The sequence below is a fragment of the Prionailurus bengalensis genome, chromosome E3 (genome assembly GCF_016509475.1).
Source record: "Prionailurus bengalensis isolate Pbe53 chromosome E3, Fcat_Pben_1.1_paternal_pri, whole genome shotgun sequence".
NCBI classification, from domain to species: Eukaryota; Metazoa; Chordata; class Mammalia; order Carnivora; family Felidae; genus Prionailurus; species Prionailurus bengalensis.
Window position 1 is genome coordinate 25,614,098 of NC_057357.1, and position 5,708 is coordinate 25,619,805.

General features: G+C 42.8%; 1 long non-coding RNA gene across 1 annotated transcript; it reads right to left on the reverse strand.

Moving 5' to 3' along the window:
- Positions 1-961: 961 nt before the first annotated feature.
- Positions 962-4,665, reverse strand: LOC122471593. The gene is made up of 3 exons (XR_006294214.1): positions 3,286-4,665; positions 1,630-1,780; positions 962-1,026 (listed from the first exon to the last, which is right to left on the reverse strand). It is a non-coding gene; the product is annotated as an uncharacterized LOC122471593 (long non-coding RNA).
- Between the last annotated feature and the right edge of the window lie 1,043 nt (positions 4,666-5,708).

The window sequence follows — 5,708 nt, forward strand, 5'->3', positions numbered from 1 at the left end:
CAGTGACACAGGACACAAGAGAACCTGCTCATGTGATCACAAATGAAGGACACAGTGGGGAATTACAATGCAGGTAATTACGGATTTTCTCTTCTTCACCACTCATATTCCAGTGCATGTTTTCTAGGACAAATATGTCACCTCTTATAGTTCAGACACCTGAGGGATTCTGTATAGCACATTTACCAGAATAATTTTTTTAAAAGGCTGAAGGGTGACAGGTATGAAATTTAGTTTGTCTAAGACCACTCTAAATGACAAATACAAAAATATAAGTTGGAGTGAAGTCCATTTGCATTTTCTTTTTTTTAAATTTTGTAATGTTTATTTATTTTTGAGAGAGACAGAATTCGAGTGGGTTAGGGGGGAGAGAGAGGAAGACACAGAATCAGAAGCAGGCTCCAGGCTCCAAGCTGTCAGCACAGAGCCCGACGCGGGGCTCAAACCCATGAGCTGTGAGATCATGACCTGAGCCAAAGTCGGACGCTCAACCAACTGAGCGACCCAGGTGCCCCTGCATTTTCAAACCATAAGGATAACCACAGATTTTCTGAGCATGTGAATCCCCTAGACAGAAACAGGAAAGGAAGAAACACCAAGAGCAATGATTCCACATTGAGGAGGTCCAGAAAAAATTAGCCATGCCAGGAGACTTCCAGGTGGAGTGTGGGGTCATCCTCCTTGGGTTATTTCCAGAAACATGCTGTAAAAGCCATAAGGTCCTCACCCCTAAGCACATTTGGCTTCTAAACTTACTACAAGGAGAGGACAGGCTGAAAATCAAGAAGCCCGTAGACACTTGGGTTAAGGTTGTGCATTTGAAAAATAAGAAAAACAAGCAGACATATCATACAACACACAAAATGGACGCAATGCCAGGAGAGAGCACTGAACAGAAAAATGAGGGTTTCCCAGAAGAGTTACAACTGGAAATGGCCACACCACTTACCTTGTCCTTCTTGGCCCTTTGGATAGAGTCTGTGTTGTTCTCACTCACAGGAGCAACTTCGGGATCTGCAAAAGGCCCTAGAAGGGATGGAGGTTTATTCTGATTTGAGGAGATTGTGCAGAGATTAAAAAAAAACAAACCCTCCCCTCATTCCTCAAGCATCTTAAACTCTTTGGCCCAGTCAGATCCCAAGTCACATGCAGAGGGTAGCCCCACATACTTCAGGTGATCCCAAGGCAAAGGGGAGAACCACCCCTTAAACCTTGATGAAGACCCATAAACGCCCTGGTTCAGGTGTTTTCATAACTCAACAAACAACTACAGATGGCTGGTGGCTCACCTGGACAGATACACCTTAGGCTGAGCCTCATGCCTCCCATAGCCCAGCACATGGACTGTGTACAGCACACATGTGCTGAAGCCCTATGTCTGCTTTTGTGTATACAGCCCCATTCCATCTCCACAAGAGACACCTGTACCAACACAGGGTGTGGGAAATGACACAAAGATGATATGTCGATCAAGGGAAACTCAAGGAATGTGGGTATGGTGGCAAACGCTTTTCCCTCGCATTGCAATGGTCTGTGGTACCACCTCTGCACCTTGTCCAAGACTCAACAACAGCAAAACTTAGATGAAGGTGCTTTGCAAGTCAACTCATACTGCTCAGATCATCTTACCACGCGGTGTAGGTAGAGAGGTCCGGGGTGGTCCCCAGGGCCACCAAGGTTCAGGAGGTGGACATGCCCTATAGCCCATGGGGGGACCTCTAGGGTAGGGTGTGCAGAATCTTCCAGTTAACAGAAGAGGTCCCCATGGATCCACGCTGCCCTGCAGAACAGAAGTGACAGCTATGTGCATATAGCAGACAAGAGAACCAATACCAAAAGCAGCTGAAACCCAGAGAAGAATATGTCAGCACCTGCCAACTTCTCAGCCACCAGGATCCAAGGGAGTAGCATCAGTACCTGAAAACCCCATCTCTCCCACTGGGTACCGCCTACAGCTTAGGCAAATAAATGCTGGAGGTTAAACTACGGTCACCACATGTCCCTGCCCATGTCTTAGAATGTAGAACAAAATGATGCCATCTTAGAGGAATCAAAGAAGTAATTCCAGTCTAATGAAGTAGCATATTCCAGACAGTCAGACATCTATGTCCAGGATCACCCTGCATCCCTCCACTACAATGACTATAGAAGCTCTGGTTTTGGCATATTCCAAACACAAAAAAAATTGAGTGCAAATAAACACCTTATTCTCTGCATACGAAATCACAGCTACTACTGGGGAAAAGTTCTGCCTGCCAGCCCCTCACTTTGCCTGCTCTGCTTCCCTCCCTGAGAAAGACGTCTTCCCCCTCTTTAGAAGTGCTTTCAAAGGACCAAGAGGCCACTGGGGAGTTGGAGATGCCTGGAGTCTTGCAGGAAACTGAGAAAGTGTTTGCTGTGAGGAACATATTACTTATCAATGACTACTAAACCCACATGTGTTTACCTGAATTCATAAGGAATTTTGATTTTGAACACACTAGAAGACACAGAGTAATACATATTTTGGAAAAAAAAGAGGGATGTAACAGAATTAATGAAAATGTATTTTTGATATTGGTATAAATTCCTAGGGATATGTCAGCTCTAACACTGACTGGAGACACAACAGAACCTGTTCATATGAACTTGTGTTCAGAATATATTTACCTAAGATACAGCTTAAAAGGATTCCATTGAGGAGGGCACCTGCTGGGATGAGCACTGGGTGTTGTATGGAAACCAATTTGACAATAAACTTCATATATTGAAAAAAAAAGGATTACAAACAGCTCATTTACCAACAAAGATGTGAAGGTGGTGAGTTATGACAATGACTTTGTCTAAGACCATTCTGAACTTTACAAGACACACAATATAAAAATGGAGAGACGTCTTTTCGAATTCCCAGTTAACAAATAGTCTTAACATGCTAATCACATAACCAGAAAGAGGAAAATAACAACAACACTGATCCCACAGAGAGGCAGTATAGTAGGAGTCAACAAGCCTAGATACTTTAGTATGGACTGCAGTGTATCTTCCTGGTGTTATTTCCACAACACATGGGAAAAGCCATAAGGTCCTCAATCTCTAAGTTCCTTTGGCTACTAAACGTACCAGAAAATGATGACAGGCTGAAAAGAGAGAAGCCCGTAGACTCTTGGGTTAAGGCTGTGCCTTTGGATAATAGAAACAGGCAGACATATCACACAACACACAAAACAGGGAAAAGGCCACAGCATGCTGTACTGCAAATGAAGGTTTCCTGACAGACTTACAACTGAAAATGACCCCAGCATTTACCTTGTCCTTTTCAGCATTTTTGGTAAAGCGCTTGTTGTGACTTACGGGAGTGACACCAGCTTCTGGATTGGCTAAAGGCTCTGGAAGGAGTGGAGGTTTTTTTAAAATTTCGGTAGACACTGCAGAATTCAAACAAACACCACATTTTGTGACATCTTAAAATTTTCTCCACACTCAGGACCATAAGGAAAGGCAGAGAATATCCCACAAGCCTCAGGTGACCCCAACAGTAAGGGGGAGATCCACCCCATCATCTTAATCAAGAAATCATAGGGCCCTGGTTCTTGTCCTTCATAACTAGTGAAATAATTATCGACAGGTCAGCTCAAATACAAATCTGGAAATCGTCACCAAAACAACCATTTCTCAATATACATTAGGGGCAATAACTCACCATCTCATTACAGATAAAAATTAAAATGAGAGTGTCAATTGGTAGATAACATCAATAAATCCTCAACAAAAGAGCATGAGTGTGTTTCTTCTGGCTCCAGGTGAATTGTTCAATCTTTCAGCTTATCTATAGGCTGCCTTCCATATGTGAGTAGGTATCACATAACTAATGTCAAATAAAAATGTACTTAGACTCATATTATAGTCAAGAGAAAAGATCTGACCCTGTCCCTTGAGGACATTTCCACAGGACCCTGGTTCAGGTGTTTTCATAACTGATCAAGCAACAGATCTCAACTAGCTAGAAATAAAGTTAGGGGTATGTCTCATCCCTCAGTGAGCCCAACACATGGTCTCTATACAAGTTACATCATAAGAAGTGGTATGTATGTCAGCTATACAAGGCCTGTTTCTTCTGTATAAGAGACATGTGCTTCCCAGATCGCTATGTGGAAATGACAGCCCATTTCATGCATGTCCTGAGAAACTTAGAGAATGTTACAATGTCCTCAGTCCAGCTGACCTGAAAGACCTGTGGTGCCATCACTGCATCTTCTACAAAATACTCAACAAGAAAAAAGATGAAAAATGTTTTATAAGTCAACTTCTATTCATATCATCTTACCAAATGGTGGAGGTGGAGGTGGAGGGTAAGGTCCCAGAGGCCACCAGGGTGCAGAAGGGGTGGGTGGCCGATAGCCTATGAATGGAGATAAAGGGCAGCCCAGAGGGTACAGAATGGAGGGCACCTCTGAGAAATGAAATTTTCTTGAAGCCACATTGACCTGCTGGACAGGAATTAAACTTTTGAGATATGTTAGTGTAAAAGGTGAAAAATCCAACACTGACACCAACATAGCTGAACCCCAATGAAGCAGAAACAGTGCCTATCTCCTTCCCTTCTTCCTGGTTTCAATAAGGCAGGATTAGTGCCACAAAACCCCACCCTTCCCACTGGGTCCCTCCTAGAGTTTCTAGGAGTTTGAGGAGCCAGTTTGTGCCTTGCAAAATGTGAAGCAGGAGTTGATACCAGCTCTGTCTGCAAGGTCTTGCTGTCAGCCTCTGCTCACCTGGCTCCCTCTCTGGACCTGCTGTCCTAAGGCACAAAGATCTATGGGGAGATGGCATCCTAGAGCCCTCAGGGAAATTGGGAAAGTGTTTTCTGCATGAACGATGTAGGAGTTAGTTAAGAAAAGTTATAGATATATGTGAATTCACAGGTAATGACAAATTTTACATACACTATGACATACAGGCTAATTTTGTCCCATGGAAAAATATGTTTGGAATTTGAAATGACAATTAAAATGAATATGTTCTGATATCAAGGTGGAAAATACAGATAAGGTATGAAGAGAAGATGCCAGCTATGACAGCTACACAGGCCATAATAGAACCTGGTTACATGAACATGGCATCAGCTCTTTTCCAGAAACCCGCACATCAGACCTGACTTTCACTCTCTATTCCTTCAGTTCCAGTGTACTTTTTCTACTGCCAATATGTCTTTCCTGATAATTCATAATATTTTGACTGCTTAAACAGCTGTAGTGACTCTACAAAAGCACGTTTCAAAAGGAGATGGAACAACTGATGAATTATTAAAGTTAGAAAAAGATGAACTTTGAATAAGAGCATTTAAGATTGCTAAGCACTCCTCAGAAAGTTGGGCTTTTCATGTTTTTCACTTAGTGAAGATTACAATCAATGTTCTAAACAGGTTAATGACTAACTCTGGACAGAAAAGGAGTAAAATAACAACAATAATTCTGTTTCAGTTTCCAGGTACATTCCCATGAAAAGAGGTCTGGAAGAAGTGAGCCAGGCCAGGAGACATAAGGGTAGAGTGAGGAGTCATCCTCCTCATGTTATTTCCACACACACACACAGTGACTGCCCTGTGGTCCTCAGCCTCCAAGCACTTATGGCTTCTGGAGGCACCACCAAAGATGACAAGCTAAGAACAGAGAGGCCCTTAGGCTCTTGGGAAAGAGTTTTACTCTTTGTAAAGTAAATAACACCATAGAAAT